The sequence below is a fragment of the Oncorhynchus tshawytscha genome, linkage group LG19 (assembly GCF_018296145.1).
Source record: "Oncorhynchus tshawytscha isolate Ot180627B linkage group LG19, Otsh_v2.0, whole genome shotgun sequence".
Taxonomy (NCBI): Eukaryota; Metazoa; Chordata; class Actinopteri; order Salmoniformes; family Salmonidae; genus Oncorhynchus; species Oncorhynchus tshawytscha.
Window position 1 is genome coordinate 32,021,634 of NC_056447.1, and position 16,025 is coordinate 32,037,658.

Sequence of the window (16,025 nt, forward strand, 5' to 3'; positions counted from 1 at the left end):
CTTATTGGAAACCTGCCCCCTCCTTATTTGACTGTTCCTTTTATGAGGAGTCAAGGTTTTAGCCAATCGAATTCCCTGGCTAATGGTCCTATAGTAGCACAGTATTCAAAACAGTTGTGTAACATTTGCTAACATCCAACATTTTGGTCATGGCCTTGAGAAAGGTCTTCGTGACCGACACATATCATGTCATTGGAGGTTTTGCCGTTCTGTCAGTATCTTAGTGTGTGGTAGTTCATCCAACAACAAAAATAATGGTCAGATACAATTCAAAAGTGTAAGGTGCAAGGATAGAATCCTGCATGTCCCCTTTTTTACTCTAGAACTGTGGCTAATGGCCCTTCAGTAGCAACTTATTCAAAATAGTTGTGTAACTGCTTTATGTTTTGGTAATGACCATTTCATGTAATCCAAAAAGTGATGGTTCCCATTTAAATGCAGTACCTTCAGAAAGTATTCATACTCCTATATATATGTTTTTCTCACTCCTCTACAGATACTACCCCATAATGACAGTGAAAACATGTTTTTTATTTCCCAGTGTCTGGTGGAAAGTAGTCTGTACCAGGTTTTCTTCTAGGATTTTGGCTGTGCTTAGCTCCATTCTGTTTCTTTTTTATCCTGAAAACCTCAGCTGTTCTTCACGATTACAAGCATACCCATAATATGATGCGGCCACCACCATGCTTGAAAATATGGAGAGTGCTACTCAGTAATGTGTTATATTGGATTTTCCCCAAACATGACAATTTCTATTCAGGACAAAAAGTGAAATGCTTTGCCAAATGTTTTGCAGTGTTACACTGAACAAAAATATGAATGCAACATGGAAAGTGTTGGTCCCATGTTTCATGAGCTGAAATAAACCAGAAATGAAATAAAACCATAAACCAGAAATCTCAGAAATGTTCCTTACACACAAAAAGTAATATTTCTGTTAGTGAGTATTTCTCCTTTGCCAAGCTAATCCATCCACCTGAGAGGTGTGGCATATCTAGAAGCTGATTAAACAGCATGATCATTACACAGGTACATCAGCGTGCTTGTCGTCCACACCAGGGTCTTTTCATGACTGCAGTTGACAAATGCTCACCTTAGATGGCCACTGGCACGCTTGAGAAGTGTTCTCTTTACAGATAAATCCCAGTTTCAACTGTACCGGGCAGGTATTGTGTACCGGGTATGGCATTGTGTGGGTTTGCTGGGTTATGGTATGGGCAGGCAAAATTTTAGATTCTTCAAAGTAGACACCCTTTGCCTTGATGCTACAGACAACGAACACAATTGCATTTTATTGATGGCAATTTGAATGCACAGAGATACTGTGACAACACCCAGAGGCTCATTGTCGTGCCGTTCCTCCTCCGCCATCAACTCATATTTCAGCATGATAATTCCCAGCCCCATGTCGCAAGGAACTGTACACAATTCCTGGAATCTGAAAATGAAAAAATCTTCCATGGTCTGCATACTCACTAGACTTGTCACCCTTTGAGCATGTTAGTAATGTTCTGGATCAAGGTGTACGACAGCATGTTCCAGTTCCCGCCAATATCCAGCAACTTTGCACAGCCATTAAAGAGGAGTGGGAAAACATTCCACAGGGAAAAAAATCAACAGCCTGATCAACTCTATGCGAAGGAGGTGTGTCGTGCTGCATGATGTAAGTGGTGGTCATACCAGATACCGACTAGTTTTCTGATTCACACCCTTAACTTTTTTTAAGGTATCTGTGACTAACAGATGCATATCTGTATTCCCAGTCATGTGAAATCCATAGATTAGGGCCAAATTTATTTATTTCAGTTGACAGATTTTCAAAAATGAACTGTAACTCAGTAAAATCTTTGAAATTGATGCATGTAATGTTTTATATTTTTGTTCAGTGTACTTTAGTGCCTTGTTGCAAACAGGACGCATGTTTTGGAATATTTGTATTCTTTACAGGCTTCCTTCTTTTCAATCTCTCAATTGGGTTAGCATTTTGATGTAACTACAATGTTGTTGATTCATCCTCAGTGTTTTCCTATCACAGCCATTAAAGTCTTTAACTGTTTTAACGTCACCATTGGCCTCATGGTTAAATCCCTGAGAGGTTTCCTTCTTCTCTGGCAACTGAGTTAGGAAGGATGCCTGTATCTTTGTAGTGAGTGGGTGTGTTTATACACCATCCAAAGTGTAATTAATAACTTCACCATGCTCAAAGGGATATCCAATGTCTGCTTAAAAAAATATATACAATATATCTACTAATAGGTGCCCCTCTGAGTCATTGGAAAACCTCCTGGTTTATATGGTTGAATCTGTGTTTGATATTCAATGCTCGAGTGAGGGACCTTACAGATACAGTGCCTTCAGAAAGTATTCAGAGTTCTTGACTTTTTCCACATTTTGATGTGACAGCTTTATTCTAAAATAGATTATATATATTTGTTTTAAATCATCAGCAATCTACACGCAATACCCCATAATGACCAAGCAAAAACAGGATTTTAGAAATGTTCGCAAATAATTTAAAAAACAAAAAACAAACATTACTAACAGAAATACCTTATCTACATACAGTACCAGTCAAAAGTTTGGACACACATACTCATTCAAGGGTTTTTCTTTATTTGTACTATTTTCTACACTGTAGAATAATAGTGAAGACATCAAAACTATGAAATAACACATATGGAATCATGTAGTAGCCAATAAATTGTCAAACAAATCTAAATATATGTTCAAAGTAGACACCCTTTGCCTTGATGACAGCTTTGCAAACTCTTTGCATTCTCTCAACCAGCTGATTGAATCGAGAATAGAAGTAATTTAGCTTGTCTGGTAGGCTCGTGTCACTGGGCAGCTCGCAGGTGTGCTTCCCTTGTAGTCTGTAATAGTTTGCAAGCCCTGCCACAACCGACAAGCATCGGAGCCGGTGTAGTACCATTCAATCTTAGTCCTGTATTGACGCTTTGCCTGTTTGATGGTTTGTCTGTGGGCCTAGTGGGATGTCTTATGAGCTCCCGGGTTAGAGTCCTGCTCCTTGAAAGTAGCAGCTCTACCCTTTAGCTCTTTGCAGGTGTTGCCTGTAATCCATGGTTTCTGGTTGGGGTATGTACGTACAGTCATTGTGGGGACGACGTCATCGATGCACATATTGATCAATCAATCAATCAAATGTATTTATATAGCCCTTCTTACATCAGCTGATGTCACAAAGTGCTGTACAGAAACCCAGCCTAAAACCCCAAACAGTAAGCAATGCAGTTGTAGAAGTACGGTGGCTAGGAAAAACTCCATAGAAAGGCCGGAACCTAGGAAGAAACCTAGAGAGGAACCAGGCTATGAGGGGTGGCCAGTTCTCTTCTGGCTGTGCCGAGTGGAGATTATAACAGAACATGGCCAAGATGATCAAATGTTTATCGATCACCAGCAGGGGCAAATAATAATAATCACAGTGGTTGTAGAGGGTGCAACAGGTCAGGACCTCAGGAGTAAATGCCAGTTGGCTTTTGTCATTTGGCCTCACAGCTGATCATCAGTATCTCTACCGCTCCTGCGGTCTCTAGAGAGTTGAAAACAGCAGGTCCAGTGAACAGGTCAGGGTTCCATAACCACAGGCAGAACAGTTGAAACTGGAGCAGCAGCACAGCCAGGTGGACTGGGGTAAGCAAGGAGTCATCGGGCCAAGTAGTCCTGAAGCATGGTCCTAGGGCTCAGGTCCTCCTAGAGAGAGAAAGAAAGAAGGAAATAGAGAAAAAGAGAGAGAGAATTAGAGAGCGCATACTTGAATTCACACAGGACACCGGATAAGACAGAAGAAATACTACAGGATATAACAAACTGACCCTAGCCCCCCGACACAAACTATTGCAGCATAAATATTGATGAAGCCAGTGACTGATGTGGTGTACTCCTCAATTCCATCGGAAGAAGCCCGGAACATATTCCAGTCTGTGCCAGCAAAACAGTCCTGTAGCTTAGCATCTGCTTCATCTGACCCCTTCTTTATTGACCAAGTCACTGGTGCTTCCGGCTTTAGTTTTTGCTTGTAAGCAGAAATCAGGACAATATAATTATGGTCAGATTTGCCAAATTGGAGGGTAAGGGAGAGCTTTGTACCGTCTCTGTGTGTGGAGTAAAGGTGGTCTAGAGTTTTTTTCCTATGGTTGCACATTTAACATGCTGGTAGAAATGAGGTAAAACAGATTTGTTTCCTTGCATTAAAGTCCCCGGCCACTAGGAGCGCCGCCTCAGGATGCGCGTTTTCCTGTTTGCTCATGGCCTTCTACAGCTCATTGAGTGAGGTTTTATTGCCAGCATCGGTTTGTGGTGGTAAATAGACAGCTACAAAAAATATGGATGAAAACTCTCTTGGTATATAGTGTGGTCTACAGCTTATCATGAGATACTCAGGCGAGCAGATTTCGTGCACCAGCTGTTGTTTACAAACATACACAGACCACCACCCCTTGTCTTACGCTGCTGATTCAGCTTAAACCCCGCCAGCTGTATATTATTCATGTCATCGTTCAGCCACGACTCGGTGAAACATAAGATATTACATTTTGTTTTATGATCGTAGCTTGTCTATTTTGTTATCCAATGATTGTACGTTGGCTAATAGGACTGATGGTCAAGGCAGATTACCCACTCATCGTCGAATCCTTACAAGGCACCCCGACCTACATCCCCGATATCTCTGTCTCTTTCTCTTATCAATGATGGGGATGTGGGCCTTGTCGGGTGTCTGAAGTAAATCCTTCACGTTTGACTCGTTAAAGAAAAAATCTTCTTCCAGTACGAGGTGAGTAATCGCTGTCCTGATATCTAGAAGCTATTTTCGGTCATACGAGACAGTGACAGAAACATTATGTACAAAATAAGTTTCAAATAACGCTAAAAAACACACACAATAGCACAATTGGTAAGGAGACCGTAAAACGGCAGCCATATCCTCTGGAGACATTGGAAGGAAAGGGTTATTGTGTGTAGGCCAATGACAAAAATATCTAAATTTAATTCCTTTTAAAATAAGGCTGTAACTCAACAAAATGTGGAAAAAGTGAAGGGGCATGAATACTTTCTGAAGGCACTGTACTGGATATAAATATCTGTTCAGCCTCTCGAGTGGCGCAGTGGTCTAAGGCACTGCATCGCATTACTAGCTGTGCCACTAGAGATTCTGGGTCCAGGCTCTGTCTCAGCCGGCTGTGACCGGCAGACCCAAGGGACAGCGCACAATTGGCGCAGTGTCGTCAGGGTTAGGGGAGGGTTTGGCCGACAGGGGGATGTCCTTGTCCCATCGCGCAATAGCGACTCCTGTGGCGGGCCGTACGCAGTGCACTATGAAATAACATATATGGAATAATTTAGTAATCAAAAAAGTGTTCAACATATCAAAATATATTTTATATTTGAGATTCTTCAAATAGCCACCCTTTGCCTTGATGATAGCTTTGCACACTCTTGGCATTCTCTCAACCAGCTTCAGCTGGAATACTTTTCTAAGAGCTTTGAAGGAGTTCCCACATATGCTGAGCATTTGTTGGCTAATGTTCCTTCACTCGGCGGTCCGATTCATCCCAAACATCTCAATTTGGTTCAGGTCGAGGGATAGTGGAGGCCAGGTCATCTGATGCAGCACTCCATCATTATTATTCTTGGTAGAATAGCCCTTACACAGCCTGGAGGTGTGTAAGTCCCACTAAGTGCAAACCAGATGGGATGGCATATCGCTGTGGTAGCTATGCTGGTTAAGTGCGCCTTGAACTCTAAATAAATCACAGACAGTGTCACTAGCAAAGCACCACCATACTATCGCACCTTCTCCTCCATGCTTCACAGAGGGAACCACACATGTAGAGATCATCCGTTCACCTACTCTGTGTCTCACAAAGACATGGCGGTTGGAACCAAAAATCTAAAATTTGGAACAATCAGACCAAAGGATATATTTCAACCGGTCTAATGTCCATTGCTCGTGTTTCTTGGCCAAAACAAGTCTGTTATTATTATTGGTGTCCTTTAGCAGTGGTTTCTTTGCAGCAATTCATGAAGACCTGATTCATTCAGTCTCATCTGAACAGTTGTCTGTTACTTGAACTCTGTGAAACATTTATTTGGGCTGCAATGGTGGTTGGTAACTGTAGTGAACTTATCCTCTGCATCAGAGGTAAATCTGGGTCTTCCTTTCCTGTGTTGGTCCTGATGACAGCCAGTTTCATCATAGCACTTGACGGTTTATGCGACTGCACTTGAAGAAACTTTCAACGTTTTTGAACCTTTTTGGATTGAATGACATTTCCCTTTGCTTATTTGAGCTGTTCTTGCCATAATATGGACTTGGTCTTTTACCAAATAGGGCTATCTCATGTATACCAACCCCAATTACACCATCCAAAGTGTAATTCATAATTTCACCATGCTAAAAGGGATATTCAATGTCTGCCTTTTTTGTTTTTATCAACCAAGGCATTGGAAAACCTCCCTGGTCTTTGTGATTGAATCTGTTTGAACTTCACAGCTCGACTGAGGGACCTTACAGATAAGTATGTGTGGGGTACAGAGATATGGTAGTCATTCAAAAATAATGTTCAACACTATTGTTGCACACAGTCCATGCAATTTATTATGTCACTTGTTAAGTAAATGTGTACACCTGAACTTATTTAGGCTCACTATAACAAAGGGGGTTGAATACTCAAGACATTTCCGATGTTCATTTGTATGTCATTTGTAAAAATTTCAAAAAAACATAATTCCTATTTGACACTATAGGGTGTTGTTTGTAGGCCAGTAGCAAAACATCTCAATTTAATCCATTTTATATTCCGGCTGTAACACAACAAATTTAGGAAAAAGTGAAGGGGTGTGAATACTTTCTGAAGGCCCTGTACCTGTTCACAAGGTGTACTTGCAAGAATAACATTTATTCTAAAAGGTCTTTGTGACCGACACATGTCATGTCATTGGACGTTTTTCCAGTTCTGTCAGTATCTTAGTGTGTGGCAGTTCATCCACCTAAACATGATAGTCAGATTCAATTCAAAAGCATTAACGCAAGGTGGAAGGCTTGAATCCTGTATTGTCCCTTTAGACTTTTTATATATATTTTTTTCTCCGCAATCAGAATACCTACCCTCACAAATATTACATGTCAAATAATAACACAGGAAATGTTGTTATAATTTTCTTACCTTTTTACAGTATTACATAATTTGCAACAGCAACATCTACACCACCATTACATGTGAGGAGAATAACATTATTTAACCCCACATGTGATCTTGCAATTTCACATGCGAAACTACAATGTATTGTATTCATTTTATATTGTATTGTACTTATGTACTGTAGTGTTTCTGTATGCGACTCAGTTAGTAAGAGCATGGCATTAGCAACACCAGAGTTGTGGGTTCAATTCCCACTGGGGTCACATATGAAAATGTGTGGACTCACTGTTGAATAAAAGCGGCTGCTATTTAAATGGAATATATTACGGTATTACAGTACTGTCTTGGCCAATGCAATTTTAGTAAAGCAGTGTGAATCCCACAGCTAAGGCCTAGATCAGATCGGGTGTTAACTAGTGACAACTGCCACTTGCATAGCTGGTGCTTTGGCGGTGTCTGAGGTGTACCTGCATTAGAGCTTCAAATCAGAGCGGCTGCTCATGTGGTCATTGTCACGAAGCCACACCCAACCCACTTGTGTTAGAAGTTCATAACAAGAAATTGTAGTCTATATAGAAATAATGACATTCAAATTGAAAATCATAAAAGGTGTCAAATCCACAAGCTACTCCTAGCATTATACCTAAAGCGGACTTGCTATTTGCTGTATGACGGAGTCATATTATGAGAAATCCCATGCAGCCTTGTATACAAGTTCGAACACTGGAATGTGAGATGTAATCTACACCTCGATTAGGCTGATAGAAACCCTCATTATTTACTTTAACCTCCTAGTCGATTGATGCACCGGTGTCATCCCCATCAACATTTGTCAGGTTACACTATAGATATCAGTTGGATGTGTCTCAATCCACCACATCCGCCAATGTCGTACTTCCGCATCTGCAGTGAAAGGTGGCAGAGCTAGAGTGGTGTTTGTCAGACCATGAGACATCATCCCGAAAATCGGTCTTCTCACGAAAACGTCTGTAGCACCTGAGCGGTTTGGCCAACAAACTATGGAAAGATGAGACTCTCACGAACACGATGGTGGTCTCCGTTTTGCTCTATGACTTTTTCCCACCAGTGTCATGGGATTCGTCTAAAGGTAACTGGTACCAGTTTTTTTAAAGTAATGGAAGTATGGAGGTAATTTTATGCATACCCAAAACAAGGGGTTAAATATGTGTAAAAAAAATACAATTATATACACTACCGTTCAAAAGTTTGGGGTCACTTGGAAATGTACTTGTTTTTGAAAGAAAAGCATTTTTTTTGGTCCATTAAAATAACATCAAATTCATCAGAATACAGTGCAGACTCTGTTAATTTTGTAAGTGACTATTGTAGCTGGAAACGGCAGATTTTTTTATGGAATATCTACACAGGAGTACAGAGGCCCATTATCAGCAACCATCACTCCTGCGTTCCAATGGCACATTTTGTTAGCTAATCAAAGTTTATCATTTTAAAAGGCTAATTGATCATTAGAAAACCCTTATACAATTATGTTAGCACAGCTGAAAACGGTTGTCCTGATTAAAGAAGTAAAAAAATTGGCCTTTAGACTAGTTGAGTATCTGTAGCATCAGCATTTGTGGGTTCGATTACAGGCTCAAAATGGCCAGAAACAAAGAACTTCCTTCTGAAACTCGTCAGTCTCTACTTGTTCTGAGAAATTAAGGCTATTCCATGTGAGAAATGGCCAAGAAACGGTTATTTTGATGGACAAAAAAATAGCTTTTCTTTCAAAAACACGGACATTTCTAAATGACCCCAAACTTTTGAATGGTAGTGTATATACAGTACCAGTCAGAGGTTTGGACACACCTACTCATTCAAGGGTTTTTCTTTATTTTTGCTATTTTCTACATTGTAGAATAATAGTGAAGATATCAAAACGATGAAATAACACATATTGGAACATGTAGTAACTAAAAAGTGTTTAAAAAATCTAAATATATTTTATATTTGAGATTCTTCAGCTTTGCACACTCTTGGCATTCTCTCAATCAGCTTCATGAGGTAGTCACCTAGAATGCATTTCAATTAACAGGGGTGCCTTGTTAAAAGTTCATTTGTGGAATTTCTTTCCTTCTTCATGAGTTTGAGCCAACCAGTTGTGTTGTGACAAGTCCATATTATGACAAGAACAGCTCAAATAAGCAAAGAGAAATGACAGTCCATCATTAATTTAAGACATGAAGGTCAGTCAATCCGGAACATTTCCAGAACTTTGAATGTTTCTTCAAGTGCAGTCACAAAAACAATCAAGTGCTATGATGGAACTAGCTCTCATGAGGACTGCCACAGGAAAGGAAGACCCAGAGTTACCTCTGCTGTAGAGGATAAGTTCATTAGCGTTACCAGCTTCACAGATTTCAAGTAACAGACACATCTCACCATCAACTTTCAGAGGATACTGTGTGAATCAGGCCTTCATGGTTGAATTGCTGCAAGAAACCACTACTAAAGGACATTAATAAGAAGAAGAGACTTGCTTGTGCCAAGAAACATAATCAATGGACATTAGACTGGTGGAAATCTGTCCTTTGGTCTGATGAGTACAAATTTTGCGATTTTTGGTTCCAACCGCCGTCTTTGGGAGACGCAGAGTAGCTGAACGAATGAGCTCTGCATATGTGGTTCCCACCGTGAAGCATGGAGGAGGAGGTGTGATTGGTGTGGGGGTGCTTTGTTGGTGACACTGTCAGTGATTTATTTAGAATTCAACACACACTTAACCAGCATGGCTACCACAGCATTCTGCAACGATACGCCATCCCACCTGGTTTGCGCTTATTGAGACTATCATTTGTTTTTCAACCTCCAGGCTGTGTAAGGGCTATTTGACCAAGAAGAAGAGTGATGGAGTGCTGCATCAGATTACCTGGCATCCGCAATCACCTGACCTCAACCCAATTGAGATGGTTTGGGATGAGTTGGACCGCAGAGTGAAGGGAATGCAGCCAACAAGTTCATCATATGTGGGAACTCCTTCAAGATGGTTGGAAAAGCATTCCAGGTGACTACCTCATGAAGATGGTTGCGAGAATTCCAAGAGTGTCCAAAGCTGTTATCAAACCTGTGACCTCTGCATGCCATCTTGAACATGCAAGCATTCTGCGATTACATACGAAGACATTTGCAGTGCCTTCAGAAAGTACTTACACCCTTTGACATTTTCATTTTGTTGTGTTACAGGCTACAGCCTGAATGTAAAATGTATTATTTAAGATTTTTTTGTCACTGTACACACTATATCCCATAATGTCAAAGAAATTAATAAAAAATTAAAAGCTGAAATGTCATTATTCAATAAGTATTCAACCTCTTTGTTATGGCAACAACAGGGTTTAACATGATTTTGAATGACTACCTAAGCTCTGTACCCCACACAATTATCTGTAAGGTTCCTCAGTCGAGCAGTGAAAAAAAAACAGACATTGAATATTCCTTTTAGCATGGTGAAATTATGAATTACACTTTAGATGGTGTATCAATACACCCACTCACTACAAACATACAGGTGTCCTTCCTAACTCAGCAGCCGGAGAGGAAGGAAACATCTTAGGGATTTCACCATGAGGCAATTGGTGACTTTAAAACAGTTACAGAGTTTAATGGTTGTGATAAGAGAAAACTGAGGATGGATCTAAATAACTAACTATTGTGTAGTTACACCACAATACTAGCCTAATAGAAAGAGTGAAAATAAGGAATCCTATAAAGAATACAAATATTCCAAAACATGCATCCTGTTTGCAGCAAGTCAATAAAGCAATACTCCAAAAGAAATTGGCAAAGCAAGTAGCTTTTTGTCCTGAATACAAAGTATTATGTTTGGGGCAAATCCAATACAACACGTTACTGAGTACCACTCTGCATGTTTTCAAGCATAGTGTAATCATTAAGGACTGGGGTGTTTTTCAGGATACAAAATTAATGGAATGGAGCTAATCACAGGCAAAATCATAGAGGAATACCTGGTTCAGTCTGCTTTCCACTAGAGACTGGGAGATGAATTCACCTTTCAGCAAGACAATAACCTAAAACACAAGGTGTTGCTTACCAAGAAAACAGTGAATACTCCTGAGTGGCTGGGTTACAGTTTTGACTTAAATTAACATGAACATCTGTGGCAAGACGTGAAAATGGTTGTCTAGTAATGATCAACAGCCAATTTGACAGCTTGAAGAATTTTGAAAAGACTAATGGGCATATGTTGCACAATCCAGGTGTGGAAAGTTTTCAATTGGTGTCAAAGGTGTTTCTACAAAGTATTGACTCAGGGTTGTAAATACCTATGTAAATCAGATATTTCTGTATTTAATTTAGAAATACATTTGCAAAAAAATTTAAAACATGTTTTACCTTTGTCATTATGTGGTATTATGTGTAGATGGTTAAAAAAGTTTAATATTTAATCCATTTTGAATTCAGGCTGTAACACAACAACATGTAGAATAAGTCAAGGTGTATGAAATACTTTATGAAGTAACAGTATCCTCAAAATGGAGTGATGGATGTGTTACTCGGTTGAATAAGTACTGTTATATTAGTTAGCCTTAACTTTAGGCTAACTTTAGGCTAACTGTATTACAAACATAATAATGAATTGTGTTTGGTTGACATCGCAACCAAATATCAACATTTAAAGAATAGGACTAAACCAAATCAACCTTTATTTAAAGTGCATTTAAACATTGATTTGATTTTGTTTTATACATTTTAGATTTTTGGTTGAGATGGAGATATGAATCAAACATAACAATTATTAATTTGTAGACAAACTGAAATTAAAGGAAGAAGCTGCCCCTATTTCAACGTAATTTCCTGTCATAGAGAGGAAATGCACTTTTAGGTTTCACCCCCGAAGAATGGTGAAGGCTGATTATACATATTTGTGAATTGCGTGTGGGAATTTCCACATGGAGTTGATAAACATCCACAAATAGGGCACTGATAGCTGTCAGTGTAGCTAGATAGCATGCTAACCTTATCTAGCTAGCTAATGTTATCCAGTGTTACTGTATTTTGTTTTTTTACTATACCGTATTCAAAAGATTAGCCAGTTGGCTCAATGGCTGGTTCTGGAGCTGGATTTGTCATATGCATTGATTTAAAACTTTGCCACAGATAGAAACCACTGGCCTATCTTTGACTTTGCCATCTATTTTTAACTCCAAGGTTTTGGCATCTTTCATAAATTGTGTCCGCAAGTCCGTCACGCAAAAAGTTAGAAAGAATGAGATGAAGCTCCGGTAATATGGATAACTATTGAAAGATACAGTAGCTGATGTGTGTTTTTCTACATTGTAATGGACATGGTCCACCATTGGTAGGTAGGCTGCTGGCAGGCTGCTGGCAGGCTGCGGTACAGCAAAGCCATGTTAGCCAGTATGCATGGTTCTCACAGGGGAAGTGAAATGATAGAATCCAATTTTTTTTATTTTTTTATTTCACCTTTATTTAACCAGGTAGGCTAGTTGATAACAAGTTCTCATTTGCAACTTTGACCTGGCCAAGATAAAGCAAACCAGTTCGACACATACAACAACACACTGACTAAACAAACATACAATCACTAATACAGTAGAAATGTTGCATGTGCAAATGAGGTAGGATAAGGGAGGTAAGGCAATACATAGGTCATGTTGGCAAAGTAATTACAATATAGCAATTAAACACTGGAATAGTAGGATGTGCAGAAGATGAATGTGCAAGTTGAGATACTGGGGTGCAAAGGAGCAAGATAAATAAATAAATACAGTATGGGGATGAGGTAGATTGGATGGGCTATTTACAGCTGAGCTATGTACAGGTGCAGTGTTCTGTGAGCTGCTCTGACAGCTGGTGCTTAAAGCTAGTGAGGGAGATATGAGTCTCCAGCTTCAGAGACTTTTGCAGTTCGTTCCCGTCATTGGCAGCAGAGAACTGGAAGGAGAGGCGGCCAAAGGAAAAATTTGCTTTAGGGGTGACCAGTGAGATATACCTGCTGGAGTGCATGCTACGGGTGGGTGCTGCTATGGTGACCAGTGAGCTGAGATAAGGCGGGGCTTTACCTAGCAAAGACTTAAAGATGACTTGGAGCCAGTGGGTTTGGCGATGAGTATGAAGCGAGGGCCAGCCAACGAGAGCGTACAGGTCGCAGTGGTGGGTAGTATTTGGTGACAAAACGGATGGCACTGTGATAGACTGCATCCAATTTGTTGAGTAGAGTGTTGGAGGCTATTTTGTAAATGACATCGCCGAAGTCGAGGATCGGTAGGATGGTCAGGTTTACGAGGGTATGTTTGGCAGCATGAGTGAAGGTTGCTTTGTTGCGAAATAGGAAACCGATTCTAGATTTAATTTTGGATTGGAGGTGTTTAATGTGAGTCTGGTAGGAGAGTTTACAGTCTAACCAGACACCTAGGTATTTGTAGTTGTCCACACATTCTAAGTCAGAACCGTCCAGAGTAGTGATGCTAGACGGGCGGGCAGGTTTGGGCAGCGATCGGTTGAAGAGCATGCATTTAGTTTTACTTGGATTTAAGAGCAGTTGGAGGCCACGGAAGGAGAGTTGTATGGCATTGAAGCTTGCCTGGAGGGTTGTTAACACAGTGTCCAAAGAAGGGCCAGAAGTATACAGAATGGTGTCGTCTGCGTAGAGGTGGATCAAAGAATCACCAGCAGCGAGAGCGACATCATTGATGTATACAGAGAAGAGAGTCGGCCTGAGAATTGAACCCTGTGGTTCCCCCATAGAGAGGTCCGGACAACAGGCCCTCCGATTTGACACACTGAACTCTATCGGAGAAGTAGTTGGTGAACTAAATGAGGCAATCATTTGAGAAACTAAGGCTGTTGAGTCTGCCAAAAAGAATGTTGTGATTGACGGAGTCGAAAGCCTTAGCCAGGTCGATGAATACGGCTGCACAGTAATGTCTCTTATCGATGGCGGTTATTATATTGTTTAGGACATTGAGTGTGTGCAACAACACATCATCAGTAGGGTAAAACTATGGAAACCAGATTGCATAGCGGAGAAGGTACGGTGAGATTCGAAATGGTCGGTAATCTGTTTGTTAACCACTTCACCTTCACCCAAATCCAGATAGCTTATGTTCTGAAAGAGCTGCAAAATCTGGACCCCTACAAATCAGCTGGGCTAGACAATCTGGAACCTCTCTTTGTAAAATTATCTGCCGAAATTATTGTAACCCCTATTACTAGCCTGTTCAACCTCTCTTTCGTATCATCTGAGATTGCCCAAGATTGGAAAGCTGCCGCGGTCATCCCCCTCTTCAAAGGGGGAGACACTCTAGACCCAAACTGCTACAGACGTAGATCTATTCTACCCTGCCTTTCTAAGGTCTTTGAAAGCCAAGTTAACTCTTGGAACTACCCATCCCGGATCCAGGAGAATTGTCATCAACTACACTAATTAGCATAGCGCAACGGCCAAATAATCTTACTAGAAAATAGTCATATTCATGAAATCACTAGTGAAATATAATGAAACACATCTTAGCCTTTTGTTAATCACCCTGTCGTCTCAGATTTTGAAATGATGCTTTACAGCCAAAGCAAGACAAGTGTTTGTGTAAGTTTATCGATAGCCTAGCATAGCATTATGTCCAGCTAGCAGCGGGAAGCTTGGTCACGAAAATCAGAAAAGCAATCAAATTAACCATTTACCTGATGATTTACCTGATGATCTCCGGTTGTTTTCACTGACGAGACTCCCAGTTAGACAGCAAATGTTCCTTTTGTTCCATAAAGATAATTTTTAGACCCAAAATACCTCAGTTTGTTTGTCACGTTATGTTGAGAAATCCACCGGAAATAGCGGTCACGACAACGGCGAAAAAAATTCCAAATTATATCCATAATATCGACCAAGAAACATGGCAAACGTTTTTTATAATCAGTCCTCAAGGTGTTTTTCAAGTATCTATTCGATAATATATCAACCGGGACAATTGGCTTTTCAGTAGGACCGAGAGGAAAAATGGCTACCTCTGTCTTTTACGCAAGAATCACTCTGAGAGCCCTCAGCTGGCCACTTACGCAATGTGGTCCTTTACGCTCATTCTTCAACATAAAGGCGTGAAACTACGTCTAAAGGCTGTAGACACCTTAGGGAATACGTAGAAAAAGGAATCTGGTTGATATCCCTTTCAATGGCCAATAGGGATGCATAGGAACACAACGGTTTCAAAATATGAGTCACTTCCTGATTGGATTTTTCCTAGGCTTTCGCCTGCAATATCAGTTCTGTTATACTCACAGACAATATTCTTACAGTTTTGAAACTTTAGAGTGTTTTCTATCCTAAGCTGTCAATTATATGCATATTCTAGCATCTGGTCCTGAGAAATAGGCTGTTTACTTTGGGAATGTTACTTTTCCAAAAATAAAAACAGTGCCCCCTAGCTTCAAGCATGTCCCAGATTAGGTCACCTAGTAGCACAAGCTCAGAAGATAGATGGGGTCAATCAATTCACATATGATGTCCAGGGCACTTGTTTCTGGAAAGAGACTTGTTTCTGGAAAGGGGAATTTTGAGAAGTAGAATCTCAAATTGTTTTGGTGCAGACTGTGATAGTAAGACAGAACTTTGCAGGCTATCTCTGCAGAAGATTGCAACACCGCCCCTTTGGCAGTTCTATCTTGTCGGAAAATGTTATAGTTAGGGATGGAAATTTCAGGGTTTTTGGTGGTTTCCTAAGCCAGGATTAAGACATGGCTAAGACATCCGGGTTGGCAGAATATGCTAAACCAGTGAATAAAGCAAACTTAGGGAGTAGGCTTCTAATGTTAACATGCATGTAACCAAGGCTTTTACGGTTACAGAAGTCAACAAATGAGAGCACCTGG